Below are 21,263 nucleotides of genomic sequence, written 5' to 3' on the forward strand. Positions count from 1 at the left end.
GCATGCAGAACACTTAGAACAGTGCCTGGCACATAGATGTACTCAAAAAAGGTTAGAGATAGAAACAAACAAAAATCCCTATCCTTGTGGAGCCTACGTTTTAGTAATGGTGGGTATACACTATAACAGAGCAAGTAAAACATAGCATTATTGGGTGCTGAGAAATATTATGGAGAAAAATTAATCAGGAATGAGATGGGAAGGAAGTGCATGTGTGTGGTGGTAGTGGGATTGGGGTTGAGAGATCAGTTTTATTTTTTATATATTATTTTTTTATATTTATTTTGTTTCTTTTAATTTTTTTTGACGTTAATTTATTTTTGGAAGAGAGAGACCGTGCGAACGGGGGAGGGGCAGAGAAAGCAGGAGACACAAACTCTGAAGCAGGCTCTAGGCTCCAAGATGTCAGCACAGAGCCCCACATGGGGCTCGAACTCACGGACCATGAGATCATGACCTGAGCTGAAGCCAGATACTTAACCGACTGAGCCACCCAGGCGCCCCTATTTATTATTATTTTGTTAAATGTTTGTTTATTTTTGAGAGAGAGAGAGAGAATGAGCAGGAAGGGACAGAGAGAGAGGGAGACACAGAATCCAAAGCAGGCTCCAGGCTCTGAGCTGTCAGCAGAGTCCAACACGGGGCTTGAACGCATAAAACTGTGAGATCATGACCTGAGCCAAAGCCAGACTCTTGACCAACTGAGCCACCTGGGCACACTGAGATTAGTTTTAAATGAGGTGATCAAGTAAGGCTCTTCATAAGAGAATTCACTTATGAATGCTTGCAGGGAAATGAGGAAAAGGTTCAGGACTGGGGGAACAGTGGGGCAAACTGATGATAATTCTTTAAGACAAGAAAGCAGAGCTCCCTGTTTTTACCAGAGAGTGTAACATTAGTAGATTAAGATCTGTTTAGATGTGCAACCCCCAGCAGTTAAACTTGCCTCAACCTTTTATCCCTTCCTCCCTGCAACACACAAACATACTACACAAACCTGAGCATGAATTTAATCCCCCAAAGGTCATCATTATGTATTTTGAAGGAAGTGTCTTGTGTTTAATTCTGCAGTAGTAACAACAAATCAGTATATTCTCTAACAGTAGTTACTATTTGGGAGTCAGCAAAATATCTTCATTTACAAGTTATATACCTTTTATTTTATAAATTAGATACATTGTAGCTGTAAGCTTCTGTGTTTGGCGTCCATGTAGTAATTTGTCCTTTTTTTTTAAAGTCCTGAAATGTAATTTTTTGCCTGGGATAACAGTCTAGAAATAATTCTCAGTTGGAAAATGAATCCATACCTCTTATTTTGTTTTGGATTATTTTTCAAGCATGTGCAATTGCAAATCACTGTGATTTTGTGGAGATAGCTTGAATTCTATCAGACACATTTCATAAAAATAAACAAAGTAATGAAAATGTCCTTAAGTCTTGGCTAGTAGGTGACGGGGACAATACATTTTATTAACACTGTTATTAAGTATGTTAGATTATGTCTCTAATGCAAAAATTCCCTAAGTCCGATGATATATTCAAGGATCACCCACCTATACGCATCACAGGTGTGTTGCAGTTTACCTCTTCTGTGTACATCTCCCTGTCTTCTCTTTGTCGCCCAGTTCTAGAATCAGTCACACTCCTATGATCACCACCAAGGACACCTAAGGTACAGGCTCCCTGGGGAAAAGTAGAAGCAAGTAAAAGGAAAGAAGTGGGGGCTATTATTGTGATGGATGTGTTGCTTTGTTTTCTTGAGTAAAGAGGGACTCTGTTCTCGAGTTTTGTTACTGACACCACTACTGTTTTTGTTACAGTTCACCACCAGAGTATCTGCTGGTGTTCAAAATCCAAATGTCATCACTGCTTCAAAACTGACCTTATGAAGGGTATTTTTCTAACTGTGGTCAGTTTAACTGGAAGTGTTGTGTAATAGTTTAAAAAGTACGAATGTAGAATAAAAACCTAACAAATATAATGTTGAATTATTATAATATATAATATTATATTTTATAATAATTATTAAATTATCTTCGGAAGCTGAAACACAAAAGAATATATATATGTATACACACATACATACTGATGGTTCCACTGTATAGAGTTTTTAATCTGTGGTATTAGAAGTTAGGATAGTAGTGACCTTTGAGGAGGAATAAAAGAATAATGATTGGGAGGGATGGTGTGGGGGGCCTTCTGAGGTATGGTAATGTTGTATATCTTGGGTATACAGTTGACCGTTGGAGCAGTTTGGGGGTTAGTGATGCCAGCCCCCATGCAGTGAAAAATCTGCTTATAACCTTTGACTCCTCAACTTAACTAACATCTAATAGCCTACTGTTGACTAGAAGTCTTACCGGTAGTATAAAGTTGATAAACGTGTGTTGTATGTTGTGTATATTATATACTGTATTAAAACTAGAGGGAAAAAATGTTGAGAAAATCATAAGGAAGGTGAAATACATTTACTTCCTTACGTACTATATTATTGAAAAAAAAAAAAAATGCACCTATAGGCAGGCCAGGCCAGGCCAGGCCAGAGGCAGTACCAGGGGCAGGCCTGGTCCTGGCATGGTGATATTCTGCACCCTGGTGACCTTGGCTCAGCAGGGGCAGCTCCTGGGCAGCTGGCTGGCTGTGGCGGAAGCCTGGAGGCACAATACAGAGGTCTCATCTGCCTGGCAGTGTAGCATTGACCTGTGCCACTGGCAGCTGTAGCCACATGTAAGTATAGCTGGCCTCCCAGAGACTCTGGGGCCTGGGCCCTGTTGGGGGGTGTTTAGTGGGGAGCCAGTGCCTGGAGGATTGGAGGTTGAGGCCACTGGATGTGTTCCTCTTTCAGCTCGGCCTCCTCTCTGCCAAGCCCCCCTGTGCCTGACTCACCCACCCCACATATACAACCCTTCACCCAGAGGGTGACCCGAAGCCCTGCCCCATCCCAGGGTGCCCTGGGACTGCTGACTGCCTCCACAGGTCTGGTCTCCCTGGATTCTCAGGGCAACAGGCACAAGCTCTGTACCGGTCACCTTTGATTTGGTCTGTGGAGAGACTAGGATGGGCAGTTGTAAGTAAACGCCTTGTGCCTTTGCTGTCAACTCTTTTTAAAAAAAAAAAAATCTGCATGTAAATGGACCCATGCAGTTCAAACCAGTATTGTTCAAGGGTCAGCTGTACAGGTATGCTTACTTTGTGATAATTCATTGAACCGAGCATTCTTGATCTCTATGTATGCCTTTCTGTAAGCTACACTTTAACACATTTTAAGTATCTTAAAATATATAGAAAATAAGATTCGTTTTCTGTTTTAGTCCTGTGATTATTCTTAGTGAAAAGTTCTAATAAAATGTTCCTTGTGATTCTCTTCAAAAGGAATGTATTAGTTGCAATAACCTAATTAAAAAATAAGCTAGTAGGCTTAAATAGTTCCAGGGGTCCTGTACTAAATTTACTTAATTTGAAACTGATCATGCTCAGGTTAAACGTAAAACAGATCTTTATTTTTGGCTAATAAAATAATTATTAATTCAATAAAAATTACAGGTGCTGAAAGTTGGAAGATACTGTATTACAGTAGAAAAAGTACAGGCTTTGCAAAGAATTGGACAAACGTGGGTTCATATTATGACTAGACCACTAAATTAGCTGAGTAACTTTGTTTTCGTCAGTAGTGGTGATAGCTATCTCAGGAGGTTGTTGGGGGATTAAATGAGATGATCTCTAAGGGCTTGGCACTCATATCCCAAGTGGGATTTGGGGGTGAAGAGGGAATAGTTTTGGAGAGTGTATAAAGATAGTTGTAGGTAGGAAAAAAGAAGTATAACCTGCTGAAGATCACTAAGGTGATGATGTTAAGGAAAGTTAAGTCTTTAGATTATAACCAGTAAATACTAACAACATCTAGCTTGGGAGTATACGAATCTATCAATGTTAAGAGTTAATAATGCTTCTGTGGCACATCAGCATGAAGGACTGGTAGCATGGGTGACAAGTATTAAGTTGGAATATAATAAGTTTTAGACAGATTTACATTGAGTTTAAGTGGTTGGTACATATTTTTTCTAGAGGACGTGTCATCCATGCTGTGCTTTGAAAATGTTATCATTTTGGGGGCGCCTGGGTGGCGCAGTCGGTTAAGCGTCCGACTTCAGCCAGGTCACGATCTCGCGGTCTGGGAGTTCGAGCCCCTCGTCAGGCTCTGGGCTGATGGCTCGGAGCCTGGAGCCTGTTTCTGATTCTGTGTCTCCCTCTCTCTCTGCCCCTCCCCCGTTCATGCTCTGTCTCTCTCTGTCCCAAAAATAAATAAACGTTGAAAAAAAAAATTTTTTAAAAAAAAAAAAAGAAAAGAAAATGTTATCATTTTGGTATACTTGACTGCTTCTCCCCTTAGTATTAATTTATGCTGTAGGATTAAGAAACTAAATTTAGGCATGTTGTGTTTATGAAGGTACTTCAGTATATTAGTAATTTTTAGGGCCTTTATGAGGATAGATTCACACTTTTAAAAGGTTGTAATTCAGTTGAGAACTTTTCGTGTTTCAGGGTCACTATTACATTCAGTATTATGTATTCTTAAAAGGCTATGATGAAATTTATACATGTTATGTTATGCTTTAATTATATAACAATTAGATATCTAAGTTGAGTGGCTGAAAACAACCTTTTATTTGGTTACACTTTTGAGTCAGCATTTGGGGCAGGATTTAGCCGTGTGGTTCTGCTGCTGGTCTCCATTTAAGTCACTCATGCAGCTTGAGTCATCTAGCAGCTCACATTGGGGCTGATTGTTCCAGGGGACTGAGCTTGGACAGTTTTTCTCTGTTTTGTTCTCTGTCTAGGCCCTGATTGTCTCAAGGGTGTAATAATATTTTATAAGGTTATTATAATTAAAAGATAATATACTTTAAGTTTTTAGAATATATTTTTTACGGTTTATTGTATTTTTGAGAGTATGAGCAAGGGAGGGCCAGAGAGATAGAGGATCTGAAGTGGGCTTGGTGCTGACAGCAGTGAGCCTGATGTGGGCCTTGAACTCATGAACTGTGAGATCATGACCTGAGCCAAAGACATTTGAGTCACTCATGAGCCACCCATGAGCCCCAAGTTTTTGGAATATTTTAACCCATAGTAAATTCTGTTACTATTTTAGAGCTTAGCATTCTTTCAAGTCTCCATTTGTTTATATTTAACCTATGATTATCTCCTTCAAAGATAGGAATGCCAGCATAGCTTGCTAATAAGTGGTATCCTAGAGGCCTTCTGAAAGATAAAGTTGAGGGTTTTTCTGTTTGCCAGCTTTGATATATTAAGACTCATTTGCCCATGTTAAAAGTTGCCTGCTTAAAATAATGAAATAAAAACCTGGATTTTATATTTGAGTTTATAAACCTTCAGGTACCTTTTTTTTTTTTTTCAACGTTTATTTATTTTTGGGACAGAGAGAGACAGAGCATGAACGGGGGAGGGGCAGAGAGAGAGGGAGACACAGAATCGGAAACAGGCTCCAGGCTCTGAGCCATCAGCCCAGAGCCCGATGTGGGGCTCGAACTCCCGGACTGCGAGATCGTGACCTGGCTGAAGTCGGACGCTTAACCGACTGCGCCACCCAGGCGCCCCTCAGGTACCTTCTTAAAATCTCCTTCTTCCAAAATGGAAATTGTGTGTGTGTTCACTGGAGAGCAAACTATTGGTTATTTTAATTTCATTTACTCCTGATAATCTAATTATTGTTAAACTGGGGTATAAGAATACTTGGATTTTTAAGCTTTTAAAAAATTTTAAAAAAATATTTAGGCTTTTAATGTCTGGCTTACAAGTTTGTTTTGTAAGTTTAGGGGAGTAATTGTCTAAAATTGGAGTTACTTGTTACCAATGTTAAATTTTGGCCACAGAGAGTTTGTCATTATGTTGCTGATGTTAAATACCATTTTTGTCCCCAGTGTCTTAAGGTGCAAAGTAAGGTTATTGATTTGAGATTTTTTCAAGTTTTTAATTTTTTTCTTGTTTATTAGTTTTTTGTCTTATTTATTTTTTTTAATTTTAATTCCGGTGTAATTAACATACAGTGTCACATTAGTTTCAGGTGTACAATGTAGTGATTCAACAATTTTATACATTAGCCAGTACTCATCATGGTAAGTGTACTCTTAATCCCCTTCACCTATTTCACCCGTCCCCCTACCCACCTCCCTCTTTTTTTTTTTTTTTTTTTTAATGTTTATTTTAGAGAGAGAGAGGGAGACAGAGGATCTGAAGTGGGTTCTGCTGACAGCAGAAGAGCCCGATGAAGGGCTCGAACCCACAAATTATGAGATCAAGACCAGAGTGCTAAAGTCTGGCTCAGCTGCCTGAGCCACCCAGGCGCCCCTCTTTTTAAATGTAAACATCTAAAGCTGCACACTTCTCTCTAAACCTTGCTTTAGTTGCATCTTAGAAGTTTTTGTATTGTATATCTTCATTGTCATTCATCTCAAAATAGTTTCTGGTTGCCCTTTTCACTTCTTCTTTGACTTATTGGTTATTTAGGTTATTGTGGTTTAATTTCCCCATGTTTGTGAATTCCCCAAATTTCTTTCTGTTATTAGTTTGTAATTTCATTCCATTGTGGTCAGAGAACATAACTTTAGCGATTTCAGTCCTCTTAAATGTATTGAGACTTGTTTTATGGTCTAGCATATCTGCCTTGGAGATTGTTCTGTGTGTACCTGAAAAGAATTCTGTTGTTAGGTATTCTCTGGATGTCTTTAAGGTCTAGTTGGTTCATAATGTTATTCAACTCCTATAAATCCTTGTTGACCTGTGCATGCTAGTCTAGATGGTAAGGCCCTAGGTTTCTTCCCTAGCAGCAAGCTTTCCATTAGCTCAGTTGACTTTTTGTTGGAGAAAACAGAAATACTCCAGCTTGATACATTTGCTAATGTGTGTTGGCTGACTTTTTTCTGTATTAAAACCATAGAGAAAATAATGAGAGGGGAAAAAAACCAAGATACTCTCTGATTTTAAGGAACTTAGAGTCTAGTTATGGCTTAGCTAATTGCTCTATTGAGGGTATTGTTAACAGGGATAACTATAGTTAAGAAATCTAGTAATCTAGATAAGAGATGTTGGTAACCTAAACTTAGATACTGGGAATGGATGGGAAGGTTTAAGGAAACATTAAAATGAAATGATAGGGCTTGGTGACTGATTAGTTAAGGGGGAGGGGTTTGAGGAAAAGGGAAAAGTCAGTTGATGATGCCCCATGCTTCTGTCAATGGGTAAGTGACTCATCATTTGACATAGGGAACAAAGGTTTTTGGTAAGGTTGAGATGATTTGAGATGCTAGTTAGACATGGATGGCTAGTAACCAATTGATTATATGGCTCTGGTTGGCATTGAGAAAAGAGGTCTGGGGAGCCTGGGTGGCATAGTCAGTTAAACGTCCCACTTTGGCTCAGGTCAAGATCTCACAGTTCGTGGGTGCAAGCCCCACATCAGGCTCTGTGCTGGCAGCTCAGAGCCTGGAGCCTGCTTTAGATTCTGTGTGTGTCTCTCTCTCTGTTCCTCCCCTGCTCTCACTCTGTCTCTCCCTCAAAAATAAATAAACATTTAAAAAATTTAAAAAAAAATAAAAAGAAGAGAGGTCTGAACTTGAGATACTGATTTGGAAATCATCAGCATGTAGTCGGTATTTGAAAGCTGAAAAATAGATGGAATTACTCGGGGAAATTTTGTAGAGGAAAGAATTGAGGTAGGAATTCTGGAAAATCATATATTCCAGAGATGGACAGAGAAGGAGAAACCCTCGACAGAGACACGCAAGGAGTGGCTTGCCGTTAGTGGATTATCTGGACAGTATGTCATAATAGAAACCAAAAGGGGACAGCATTTGTAGGAATAACTGGCCAACATTATTAAATGCTATATATAAAGAAATTAATGACTGAGACAGAACCATTGAATTTTTTTTTTAATTTTTTTTTTCAACGTTTATTTATTTTTGGGACAGAGAGAGACAGAGCATGAACAGGGGAGGGGCAGAGAGAGAGGGAGACACAGAATCAGAAACAGGCTCCAGGCTCTGAGCCATCAGCCCAGAGCCCGACGCGGGACTCGAACTCACGGACCACGAGATCGTGACCTGGCTGAAGTCGGACGCTTAACCGACTGCGCCACCCAGGCGCCCCAGAACCATTGAATTTTAAAAGAAGGTTTTGACATGTTTGTTAAGAGATGTTTCAACATAGTGGTTGGGATAGAGTGGGTAGTTTTAAAACTGAAAGGTGAGGGAGTAGAGAAAGAGCCTAAGAAGAGGACAAGGACAGGGATTGAATGACTTTTATTTATTTATTTTTTAAGTAACTCTATGCGCATTGAGGGACTCAAACTCACAACCCTGAGATTGAGAGTTGCACACTCCACTGAGCCAGCCAGGTGCCCCAACTTTTTTTTTTTTTTAATTAAAGATTGGAGACAAATGTTTTTTAAGCTCCTCTGAACAAGGATTTAACCATGCCTGTAGGGAAGGAAAGAACTAGTAAAAGAGGGATAAATTGAAGAAATGGATTATTAGTGCTGCCCCGATAAACTATCTCAATTTCATTGAACTCCTCAGGAGTCTATAGGTTAGTAATTGACAGTCTGAAATATGAGTTTATGGGGCACAGGTTAGATTTATTTTTCCTCGTGAGCATTTACCCCTACATTCATGGTTACTGAATACTTGCCAATCAGATTTGTCATTGCGTCTCAAAATAACTTCTGGAGACCAAAGGAACAAACTTCCTGCTCTGAAAATGAGCCATTATTGCAGCAGGAGGAGAGATTTCATTCAAAACGTGACCTGAAAAACTATTTAAAGTCTAGTTAAAATATTTGGCCTAGGCACCAAAAATTATTCATGGATCTTTTTTGTTGGGGCTGAGTTATCTTTAGGATTTAGAAAAGAGGCTTAATTAAGAAGACATCAATTTTCACAAAGAAAACAACCAATATCAGAAATTTGCATTTAATCTGAAAGCAATTAACAAAATAACAGATCAACTAAAATGCCAAGTGTATTCCAGAATATTCCTGATTTTGGTTATTATTAGTTCTTGTTGTGTTGTTGATGTTTGAACACCACTAAATGGTGATAACATACTTAGTTAACAATATAGTATATGTAATATTCAGCGGAGGATTAATGCAGAAGCTGAAAAAGTGAAGTAACCTTTGGCTGTTTTGCTATAATGCGAAGTTTTCTAAGTATTCCACAGATGCTTTAAAGATGACGCGCTTTTTTCTTTTTTTTTATGTTTGTTTATTTTTGAGAGAGAGCACGAGTAGGGGAGGGGCAGAGAGAGGGAGACACAGAATCTGAAGCAGGCTCCACGCTCTGAGCTGTCAGCACATAGCCCATCGCGGGGCTCTAACCCACAAATCGTGAGATCATGACCTGAGCTGAAGTCGGACACTTAACCCACTGAGCCACCCAGGCGCCCTAGCCCCTCTCCTCCCCCTTTTCTTTTTAAGATGATGCTTTTCTGCCACCTCTTTAATAACTGGTGATGTCCTCTTCAGTGTAGCACATTTACACACAACGCGCAACCTAACGTAGAATAAAAACCTGGAGCTTTAAAACTGTGCACACAAAGTTAGAGGTTGTCATTCACTTTCTAGAGTACCACTTCAATTTCAGATTAGCAGCTTCTCCATGAATGAATGGTTTTATCTGTTTTTACTATTTCTTCTTCTAAATTTGGCATTATGCTGCAGGTAGAAATGTTTCTTTTTGTCCTTCTAAACACTGGATGGCTAAATAAGCCATCTAAATGATCCCTTTGCTGCTTTCTCAACCCTTTTTATCAAGCCCTATCTTTTAGGCTTTCCTCCCTCTAAATCAGAAGCTATTCTCTCTATACCTGTCTGAAGTATTTGTCCGTTTGTACTGACATTAGCATTTACATTATTTTATTTACATCTACAATGTTGTATTCACATATTTTGGGAAGATATTTTTACAATCAAAATTGAGTCTTGGGGTGCCTGGATGGCTCAGTTGGTTAAGCGTCCGACTTCGGCTCAGGTCATGATCTCACGGTCCTTGAGTTTGGGTCCCGTGTTGGGCTCTGTGCTCACAGCTCAGAGCTTGGAGCCTGCTTCAGATTCTGTGTCTCCCTTTCTCTCTCTCCCTCCCCTGCTCCGTACTCTGTGTCTCTCAAAAAGCAAATAAACATTAAATAATAAATAAATAAATAATTGGGTCTTTCTTCATAGGACATTATTGCTGGAAAAACCTTGAGCCTCCTTAAAAATCTGAGACTAGTATTTCATCTGTAAATTAATTGATACTCTGCTGAGAATTATAACACTGAGAATTATTATAATAAGCCTTCATTGATTTTTCTTCTTTTTGTTTTGATTTCCTGCTTTTTGCTTTGTTTTTCAAGATTGTTAAAAATGTTCTCTGATGTTGCCCTGCATGTCAGTTGCTATGGAAATGTTCCAGAGAGATGACAAATTAAATTACGACCAAGAATACAGAGTTAAACTCCTCTCGTAGGGTAGAGTGTGAGGAAACCAAGGTTTTCTTCTTAAAATAAGGTTTTGCTTAATATATCTTTCTCAGGGCAGCTTATACTTCAGATTCACGTAAGAGCTGAGTTGTAGTCTCAGCTCACAATATATCAGCTTCAGGCAAGTTATTTAATTCTGTTGAAGCTCAAGTGTTATCTATAAAATGGGCATAAAAATGCCTCAGAGGGGTGACTGGCCCAGATTAGATGCTTGATGAATTTCATTTCCATTTTCTCCCTCTAAGTCAGAGGCAGATAAAACGAACCTGTGTAGAGGAGATGGTAATACATTTTTAATAACTTTTTATTTATTTATTTTAGAGAAGGAGCATGAGCAGGGGATGGGGACAGAGGTGTGGGGGTTGGGGTGGGGGAGCCCAATCCCGGGGTCATCAGCTCTCTTCCATAACCGTGGGATCATGACCTGAGCTGAAATCAAGAGTCGGACTCTCAACTGACTGAGCCACCCAGGCACCCCTTTAATAATTTTTTAGATGTCAGTTTTTAATACACATATATATTAGCGTTTTATTTATTTTTGAGAGAGAGGAAGAGTGTGAGCAGGGTATGAGCAGAGAGAGGAGACAATTCAAAGCAGGCTCCAAGCTCTAAGTTGCCAGCACAGAGCCTGACGGGAACCCATGAACTGTGACATCATGACCTGAGCCCAAGTTGGACATTTAACTGACTTAGCCACCTAGGCGCCCCACTTTATAATCTATTTAAATGAAATCTTCAAAGCAATATAATTTAGCTTTTAATTAGGGCTATTGTCTTTATATATTTTTTAAGTTTATTTATGTATTACGAGAGAGAGCGAGCAGGGGAGGGGCAGAGAGAGGGAGAGAGAGGTAATCCCAAGCAGTTTCTGCACTGTCAGCACTGAGCCCGACCCGGGGTTTGTACTCCTGAATTGTGAGATCACAACCTGAGCCAAAATCAAGAGTTGGATGCTTAACCGACTGAGCCACCCACGCACCCCTGTATTTTTAAAGTATTGCATTTAAAAATTTGAAGACTAAGACTCTTTATTAAAAAAGACTTTAATGATTTTTAATAGCTTTATTGACATATAATTTACATACTTATAAAATTCACATATTTTAAGTGCACAATTCATTGATTTTTCGTAAATTTGCAGAATTGTGCAGTCATCACAATTCAATTTTAGGACATTTCCATCACCCTTAAAAGTTCCCTGCCTTGGCCTTGGGGCATCTGGGTGGCTCAGTTGGTTAAGTGTGGGACTCTTCATTTCAGCTCAGGTCATGATCTCACAGTTCATGAGTTCGAGCCCCACATTGGGCTCTCTTAGTGGAGCCCCCTTCTTCGGATCCTCTGTCTATCTCTCTTTCTCTCAAATGAATGTTAAAAAACAAAAGTTCTCCTTCCCTAAGGACTGTTGGTCATCTGTAAGATGGCACAAGTTACGGTATTTAACAGTACCAGCTTGGGAATTAGGCTGGCCAGGCTTAAATCATAGTCCTGCCACTTGCTAGCTTTGTGTCTTTCGGTACTTCTCTGTACTTTGGTTTCTTTACTTTATCACTAAAATGAAGGTAATACATGCATTACAGCATTGCTGTGAATAATAGATACTGTATATAGCGCACTGAAAGTGCCGGCACCTACTTGGTACTTAACAGATATTGGTTACTGGTGGTAGTTCATATTGTGTTTTAGATTTATGGTGCACACTTAAATGAGAAAAGCATCTGAAAACACCTAGCATAATACCTGATACATGGTTTATTTTCAGAAAACCAAGCTCTTTTTCTGTACCATATCATAATCTTGTCTGTAGTACTTATGAGCACGATTCCTTGTGTAAAAATGTGAATATTCTTGAGGAAGTTATGATATTTTAAAATTTGGGCCTTCTTCAAGGTGAACTGATTGCTATTTATCATGTTGTTATGTAAAACCAATTAGTAACAGTAAAAATTACGACTTGCCATTTACGGAGGGGACTAGGCCTTGTTTTAACTGATAGGAAGGTTAACCATTGCTTTCATCATTGAGTAACAGTCACTTGTTTGGATTTTTGTTAGAAATAAAGAGGGTTCATCGTCCATGCTTTTCAGATTAGAAAGGTTTCAGTAGAACTACTCCTGTTGAGCTAGGTTTGGGCTGACTGACCTCTAATACACAATGAGTTGTCTGGAGGCCTTGAGCACATGTGCTTTGATGAATAGAATTATTTAGGACTTTTTTTTTTTTTTTTTTCCTGACAGAACCTTGCTCTGAAGAAGCTTAAAGAATCTGGATATTGATGTTTAGTATTTTAGTCATTTTCTTTTTCTTTCTTTCTTTCGAGAGACCCAGCGCGAGTGGGTTGGGGGGGGGGGGCGCAGAGAGGGGAGACACAGAATCCAAATCAGGCTCTAGGCTGTGAGCTGACAGCGGAGAGCCCGATGAGGGGCTCAAACTTGTGAACCACGAGATCATGACCTGAGCCGAAGTTGGACACTTAACCGACTGAGACACCCAGGTGCCCCTATTTCTTTTTGTTTTTTAACGTTTATTATTTATTTTTGAGAGAGAAACAATGCGAGCACGGGAAGGGTAAAGAGAGAAGACACAGAGCCCAATGCAGGGCTCGAACTCATGAACTGTGAGATCATGACCTGAGCTAAAGTTGGATGCTTAATCAACCGAGCCACCCAGGCGCCCCTGTCAGTTTATTTCATAGGTTTACTCCATACTGAGAGAAGGTTTACTACATTCACTAAGCCATGTGTCCTGTATAATTTAGATATGTTTTGTGGTTGAAGATGTTGTAAACATCTGTTTATGGGAAAACTTGGGGAATGTTTAGAAAGATGACTTTGGAGAAAGATGTTTAAGGAATGAGGAAGTGGAAATTGTTCTTAGATCTAATAACTACAGTTAATAACATTTTGATGTTCAAAAAAAAATCTTTGTTTTATGATTTTATAGTTCCTAAAATAGAATCATCAAAGATTGAGTTACTATTCATAATCATCAAATTTCCCAAGCAAAATCAAGCTTTTAAAATACTGTTTTCCCTCAGTCTTTCATACCTATCTTTCTGATCAAAAGAAAGTTGGTTTTTTTTTTTTTTTAAGTTTATTTATTTTAAGAGAGAGAGAGAGAGAGAGCACGTGCGTGCTGAAGGGACAGAGAGAGAGAGAACCACAATTAGGCTCTGCACCATCAGCATGGAGCCCAGTGTGGGGCTCAACCTCATGAACCATGAGATGACCTAGGCTGAAATCAAGAGTCAAACACTTAACCAACTGAGCTACCCAGGCGACCCTAGAATGCTTTTATTTTTAGTGAAGAACTGGGTGCTGATTCTATGTGTTTATTCTATCAAGTTTGTTATGGTTGTCTCTAAGAACTATTTTACTGGAAAACGCAAGAGTTTAGCAACTATATACCTGATTTTACTATGTTGAGATGGAATGATACATAAAATTAATAAAATGTGCTAGTTCTTTGAAACAGGTAAATTATAGAGAAGTTATAAAAAGAGTTTTTAATGCATTTTGAAAAAAAACAACTAAGTTTTGAGAATTTGGATGTTCAAATGTATAAAGCAGTCCGTTTAATAAAAAGAAATGTTTTAGTCTTACAATAATTTATCTTAGAAGTAGCCTAAATTGTGTTCTAAATGTACTCTAGCTTCTCTTGTTTTCATTGTTTCAAAATTATTTGCACTTATAAAATTCATGATTATATACATTTTATAAGCTGCCCAACTGTATAACTTGCTGTTAATTTTGTTTGACATCTTTCCAGACCTTTTTCTTCCATCTGTTCATATCCATTAATACCCTGGGATCATGACCTCATCCCAGTTTGTTTAGATTATCTGTTATATGTACTTCTGTCTCTGTCTTTTACCTTTACCTTGATAGCATTTACCATGCCTTGGAATCATGTATTTAGTTTGTGTCTCTGTTGTTTATATGGGTAATGAAAGAAACGATGTAAGCTCTGTGCAGACTTGCAAAGACTTGCTTGTTCACTATTTTTTATCCCTAGTGCTGGGCACATAGTAAAAACCAATAAAAGATTTTTATGCAAGTAACTGAATGTTTAATTTTTACTGGGAATGGAGAAAGGTTTTTAGGGTATAATTTCTAAGAAACACTGGTTTAGTACAGAAAGAGAGAAGAGTTGCAAATGACAGCATTTAAAATACTTTTTAGCCAGTTAATAATACATATTTGTATATTGACCTATATGGATAAAGAATCTGAAAAGAAAATAAACCAGGGGTTTGTCTGTGCAGGTGGATGGAAGTGAGGACTAGAGGGATGAGAAATAGGGGTGAGAAGGAGACATTTCGGTGTAATCATTTAAAAAAATGTTTGGTGCACGTGAACATCACTTTTAAAGAACTTACAAGAGTTTGTTGAGATTGTGGTGCAAATACAGAGGAAATATATGTTCATATAAATTACCATTTTTGTTTTTTATATTCTTATGTTTTCACTAGTTACTCTATTTCAGTATGTCTGAATCAGTGATTTCTTTTCTCTTTTCTTTCCTTTTCTTCTCTTCTCTTTTCTTTTCTTTTCTTTTCTTTTCTTTTCTTTTCTTTTCTTTTCTTTTCTTTTCTTTATAGACAGAGAGACAGACACATCTTGAGCAGGGGGTGGGGTGGGGGCGGAGAGAACCCCAAGCAGGCTCTGCCCTGTCAGCTGTGAGATCATGACAGGAGAACTGAAATGAAATCAAGAGTCGCTTAACCGACTGAGTCACCCAGGTACCCCATCTGAGTCAGTGATTCTTATTTTCCCCTTCCCTTCCTCCTCAAATAAAACCTTTGAGAACTGATAAAAATTTGAGAATTGATAAAAGCCCTGGATCCTATCCCTGAAGGAATGAGCATGTGTATATAAACAATTTTACATATTTCCAAGGTTAATGGATGCCTTGATACTAAGCCAAATATTGTTAACTGTAGTTTTAGTGTACAAGGATATTTTATTTTATTTTATTTCATGTTTTCAATTTATTTCTCTCCCTTTTTTAAAATGTATGCATGTATGTTTGTTTATTTTTTGAGAAAGTGAGAGTGTGCAAGCAGGGGAGAGACAGAGAGAGGGGGAGGGAGAGAACCCCAAGCAGGCTCCATGCGCAGCACAGTGCCCAACACAGGGCTTGATCCCATGACCCTGGGATCATCAGAATTAATGAGTCAGAGGCTTAACCCAACTGAGCCACCCAGGTGCCCCCACCCTTTTCTTTTTTTTTTTAAATCCCAAGTTAGTTAACATATAGCGTAATAATGGTTTCAGGGGTAGAATTTAGTGATTCATCACTTACACATAACACCCGTTGCTCATCCCAACTAGTGTCCTCCTTAATGCACCTTGCCCATTTAGCCCATCCCCCCATCCAGCACCCCTCCAGAAACCCTCAGTTTGTTCTCTGTATTTAAGAGTCTCTTATGGTTTGCTTCCCTCTCTGTTTTTATCTTATTTTTCTTTCCCTTCCCCTGTGTTCATCTGTTTGGTTTCTTAAATTATACATATGAATGAAATAATGATATTTGTCTTTCTCTGACTTATTTCACTTAACATAATGCATTCTAGTTCCATACACATTATTGCAAATGGCAGGATTTTATTCTTTTTAATCACTGAGTAATATTCCGTTGTGTATATACATACCACATCTTCTTTATCCATTTGTCAGTTGATGAACTTTTGGGTTCTTTCCATAATTTGGCTATTGTCAATAGGGCTGCTATAAATATTGGGATGCATGTGCCCCTTCGAATCAGCGTTTTTGTATCCTTTGGATAAATACCTAGTAGTGCAATTGCTAGGTCATAGGGTAGTTCTATTTTTAATTTTTGAGGAACCTCCAGAGTGGCTGTGCCACTTTGCATTCCCACCAGCAGTGCAAAAGTTCCCCTTTCTCTGCATCCTCGCCAACATCTGTTGTTGCCTGAGTTGTTAATGTTAGCCATTCTGACAGGTGTGAGGTGGTATCTCATTGTGGTTTTGATTTGTATTTCCCTGATGATGAGTGATGTTGAGCATCTTTTCATGTGTCTGTTAGCCATCAGGAGGTCTTCTTTGGAAAAGTGTCTGTCCGCACCTTTTGCCCATTTCTTCACTGGATTACTTGTTCTTTGGGTGTTGAGTTTGTTAAGTTCTTCATAGAGTTTGGATACTAACCCCTTATCTGATATGTCATTTGCAAATATCTTCTCCCATTCCGTTGGTTGCCTTTTGGTGTTGCTGTTTCCTTCACTGTGCAGAAGTTTTTTATCTTTTTTAAAAAATTTATTTGGGGCGCCTGGGTGGCGCAGTCGGTTAAGCGTCCGACTTCAGCCAGGTCACGATCTCGCGGTCCGTGAGTTCGAGCCCCGCATCGGGCTCTGGGCTGATGGCTCAGAGCCTGGAGCCTGTTTCCGATTCTGTGTCTCCCTCTCTCTCTGCCCTTCCCCCGTTCATGCTCTGTCTCTCTCTGTCCCAAAAATAAAATAAATAAACGTTGAAAAAAAAATTAAAAAAAAAAATTTTATTTATTTTGAGACCAAGAAAAAGCGCAATTAGAGGAGGGGCAGAGAGAGAGTCTTAAGCAGGCTCCTCACTGTCACTGCAGAGCTTCATGTGGGGCTTGAACTCATGAACTATGAGATCCATCACCTAAGCAGAAGGGCAGTGCTTATTAACCAATTATTATTATTATAGTGCTTATTATTAATCCAGGTGCCCCACAGAAGCTTTTTATCTTGATAAGGTCCCAATAGTTCATTTTTGCTTTTTTCCCTTACCTCCGGAGACATGTTAGTATGCAAGGATATTTTAAAAATCAGGGGGTGGTGATAGGTTTATTTTCAAGGCAGTCTGATAGGGGTGCCGGGGACACTAAAACTAGAAACTTGGTTTCTAATCCTGGCTCTGCTGTTATCAAGCTGCATGACGTTGTAACTCTTTTACTTGTCTTGTTTTTGGTCTTCTTCATGTTGAATTGGTACAGTGGCAAGTGCATAGGCTTCAGTGTCCAGTACTGATCCGAGGTGGTTGTATCTTGATTTTGCTACCTATGTGACCTTGCACAGAGTTCTCTGAATGTTAATTTTATTTCTCTGCAAAAAGAAGGAAAGTGATTCCAAGTTCTTTGGGTTTTAGCGATTGAATGGAAGGAGATGTTTGAAAATGTTTAATAATACTTGCTACTGATTGGGACATAAGAATGTTACCTCATCTTGAAAAATTAGGCAAGAACCAGATGATCTCTAAAGTCTCTTTTACCAATAGAATTTTGTGATTGTATTTTAAACAATTATTGTGGGGCGCCTGGGTGTCTCAGTTGGTTGAGGGTCCGACTTTGACTCGGGGTCATGATTTCACAGTTCGTGGGTTTGAGCCCTGCATCAAGCTCTCTGCTGTCAGCACCAGAGCCTGCTTTGGATCCTCTGTCCCCCTCTCTCTCTGCCCCTTCCCCACTGTTTTTCTCTCTCTCAAAATTAAATAAACATTTTTTTAAAAATCTTGTTATAACAGAATAATTTGGAAAACTTGTGGCAGCACAGTTCTGAGGCCATGTAGGAGAGCAGTGAGTTTTCAAGTCTGTAAAACTGATGTTGACCATATTTTCTACCTGTTTTCCATATTGCAGTGTCAGATGTCGTAAATCTCAAAAAGTTGCTTGCAATTTTAAGACTCATTAAAGAATAATATAGATTAGAATTTCGTGATTTAAGAGTTTTTAAGTCACTTATAATTTTATGAACAGATTTTCACACGTCTTGTCAACTCTTGAAATTATAGGCAAAAACTTTACGTAGTCTAAATTATAGTGGGGAGCTATTAGCTTTCATAGTGAACAAGACAGATTAGATCTCAGCTCTTGTGGAGTCTATATTCTAAGATAGATATTGAGTAAGCAAATAAAAATATAAGAAGAAAAATGTAACATAGATAATGTAAATGTTTTGTAGAGAATTTAAGTACAGCGATGGACTATAGAATGATTTAGAGTTTTAAGTGGCCAGGGAGGATGTGACATCTTTGGTGGCATCTAAGTGATAAAGAGTGCGATCCAACTCAAAGATTAGATAGAATACCTAGTACTAACATACTAAGGTGAGGATAAGTGTTAGAAAATGAAGTTGGAGAAATAATTACAGGTCATATCATTTAGGGTTTTGTAAACAAGAATAATAAATCCAGATTTTATTCTAAATATAATAGAAAGCTTTTTCAGGATTTTGGCTGGAGAATGATGTGAAAACTCAAAATAGAGACCTGATGATTCCAGCATTTAGGAGTTTTAAGAGATCAAAAACAGCCAGCGAGTTAGAAAGGATGAGGGGAATGTGGTTCATTGATGGTTTCAAGAAGCAGGGAGTTAGTAGTTGTCTGTTTCATACCTCATTGAGAAGACAAATGAGATTAGAACAAGGACCTGACCATAGATTTGGCAGTAAGTTTAGCAGAATTACTGTGAAGTTAGTATTAGGGAATGCAGCTTTGTAGCATTGGTTTTTGAATGAAATCGCAAGTAGTTTCTTCCTACATTATATTTAACCTTTTATTTGTGAATGGTGATCTGGTTAAGAGTTTGGGTTTTGTGCCAGAACATCTGGGTTAATATCTTAGCTCTATTTCTTTTTATCTTACTCAGCCTCTCTAAACTTCCACTTCTCATATCTGTAAAATGGGATAACAGTAATTACCTACCTTTTATGTGTTCTGTGTAAGGCGTTTAGCATAGTATGTGGCAAATAGCTGTATTCATAGTAAAAGTTATGACATGGTATAAAAACATTTATTATACATTTATTTGAGAGAGAGAGAGAGAGAGAAAGAAAGAGAATCTTAAGCAATTTCCACACTCAGCGCAGAGCCCGACCTGGAGTTTAATTTCATGACCCCCGGATCATGACCTCAGCTGAAATCAAGAGTCAGATGCTCAACTAACTGAGCCACCCAGATGCCCCAACATCTTACTATATTTTGTGCCCTTTGGGGGTTTGTGTAGTTTATAGCGTTTGAGAGAATTAAGTGCTTTGTTTTACCTATACTTTAAGATGAACAAGTTTTAAGTTGTCTAGAAAGCCATACTAGTAAAAAGGAAGGAACCATTAAACTCTTTTTGCAGAGATTAACAGGATCAGATTCTTTGCAGGCATTGATATATGTTGCCATGCTAATCTATAGAAAAGTTTATGTGAGTGATGCTTTATCTACTCAATCAGGTTTAGCAAGCAATTTATGACTAATATTCAGTTCCTTTTCTGAACATTATGTCTTCTCTAAAAATTTACCCCCTCTTTTTGAGCATTCTGCAACCCAATGCACAAATCTAGCATTTGAGTCTACAAGTGAATAATTAGGTAGTGTATTTTCTTTTTTAACATTCCAGAGGAGTTTCAGTTTATTAAGTAGTAATAACTTATTATAATCATACTTGTAGTTACTCATAATGTATTTGATTAAATCTATTGTATTAGAAGTTTTTATCTTTAAACATTATAGAAATCAAAATGTGAGTAATTTCTTTATTTGCTCATTCTTGTTATTGCAAGGGTCATTTCAACACACATGCAGATAACTTGGGGTGCCTGGGTGGCTCAGTCTGTTGAGCATCTGACTCTTGGTTTCTGCTCAGGTCATGATCTTATGGTTTGTAAAATCCAGTTCCATGGTGCCTACTTGGGATTCCGTCTCTCCTCTCTCTGTCTGCCTCTCACCTGCTTGCATGCATGCACACAGCATGCTCTCTCAAAATAAATAAAATTTTAAAAAAATGAACTATTTCTTTGCCCATTTTTGTTATTGCAAGGGCTATTTTAACACACATGCAGATAACTCTAATTTTAGATCCTGAACATGAAATTAACTTGGTAAAATACATGTATCTTATAGCACCTTTGCAAAAACACAAACAAAGCTAAGATTACTCAGAAGGCAGATATTATGACTGTGCTGTTTCACTGTTTCCCTAGCAATTCAGTCTGGCACATAGTAGTGCTTAGTAAATATTTGTTGAATGAATGGATAAATTTTTAACATACCTAATGAAAACTGTTCTGTCATCAATAATGGACTTGCATTTAAGGTTGAGTTGTTTCAATAAAGCAAGAAGTAAATGTAATGCTCAAAGAATAAGGTATATAGATAATTTACTTTCCTAGTTAATTACAGCTTAATTATTTCATCTTTGTAAGCAGTTTCTCTTGAGCATAATCAAATCTTTAACAACTTGTGATACTGTTACTTTCTTCTGTACATCAATTCTCATTTTTAGAAACTACAGTTAGATAAATAGTACATATTATTTAAGATGTGCTGTAAGTTTTAGGTTGAATTTTATATATAAAAAAATTTTCTGTTAGACACAGGTGATAAGTCAATTTGGCTTTTATCTTCTGCCAAAAAAGAGGGTAGGAAATGAAATTTGAACTATAATTGTTGTACCATTAATAAATCTGAGAGTTTAAAAAAATCTTTTGAAGTAAATAATTATAACTATGCAGTTGTTCTAACACACACAGCACACTATAGCAACAGGTGTAGGCCATAGCAGGGGCTTAAAGGTAACTAACTACTGGTAAATAAAATTCTTAACGGTGTCTAAAACCCTTAAAAAGACTTTTAAAAATTTCACAGACTCTTTGTTATCTGATACCCAATTTGATGATAAAATATTTTCAGGTAGTTTTAATTTTAAGCCAATTTTTAAAAACTCTGTCTTGAGGTATAACATACACAGACGCTTGATAAATGCTC

General features: G+C 38.0%; 1 protein-coding gene and 1 long non-coding RNA gene across 4 annotated transcripts in view; both read left to right on the forward strand.

Moving 5' to 3' along the window:
* Positions 1-21,263, forward strand: part of RC3H1 (ring finger and CCCH-type domains 1) — an 87,236-nt gene that overhangs the window by 15,778 nt on the left and 50,195 nt on the right. The gene's annotated exons all lie outside the window — the stretch shown is intronic.
* LOC147572681 (uncharacterized) lies at positions 4,353-7,945 on the forward strand. Its single transcript, XR_015245823.1, has 2 exons — positions 4,353-5,394; positions 5,621-7,945. It is a non-coding gene; the product is annotated as an uncharacterized LOC147572681 (long non-coding RNA).

The sequence above is a fragment of the Puma concolor genome, chromosome E4 (genome assembly GCF_028749965.1).
Source record: "Puma concolor isolate L17-30 chromosome E4, mPumCon1.1.hap2, whole genome shotgun sequence".
In the NCBI taxonomy this organism is placed as follows: domain Eukaryota; kingdom Metazoa; phylum Chordata; class Mammalia; order Carnivora; family Felidae; genus Puma; species Puma concolor.